Here is a 252-nt window from a genome sequence, read left to right on the forward strand (position 1 = left end):
CAGGCTCTGCACTGTCAGTGCACGGTCCAGTACGGGGCTCGAACTCACGAACCGTGTCATCACGACTGGAGCCGGATGCTTAACCGAGTGAGCCACCCAGTTGTTAATTATAATTGTTTATTAACATTTATAACAACAAATATTTACATTTACTTATATTTATATAAATATAAATATATTTATAACAATAAATACTTATAAATATTTATAACAATAAATAATTGTTTATAAACAATTATAATTAACAACAGG

At 30.6% G+C, this 252-nt stretch overlaps 1 protein-coding gene across 1 annotated transcript in view; it reads right to left on the bottom strand.

Annotated features, from left to right (window-relative positions):
- F9 (coagulation factor IX) overlaps positions 1–252 on the bottom strand; it is a 32,181-nt gene that overhangs the window by 26,849 nt on the left and 5,080 nt on the right. The gene's annotated exons all lie outside the window — the stretch shown is intronic.

Source organism: Crocuta crocuta, unplaced genomic scaffold, assembly GCF_008692635.1.
Source record: "Crocuta crocuta isolate KB4526 unplaced genomic scaffold, BGI_CrCroc_1.0 scaffold241, whole genome shotgun sequence".
NCBI classification, from domain to species: domain Eukaryota; kingdom Metazoa; phylum Chordata; class Mammalia; order Carnivora; family Hyaenidae; genus Crocuta; species Crocuta crocuta.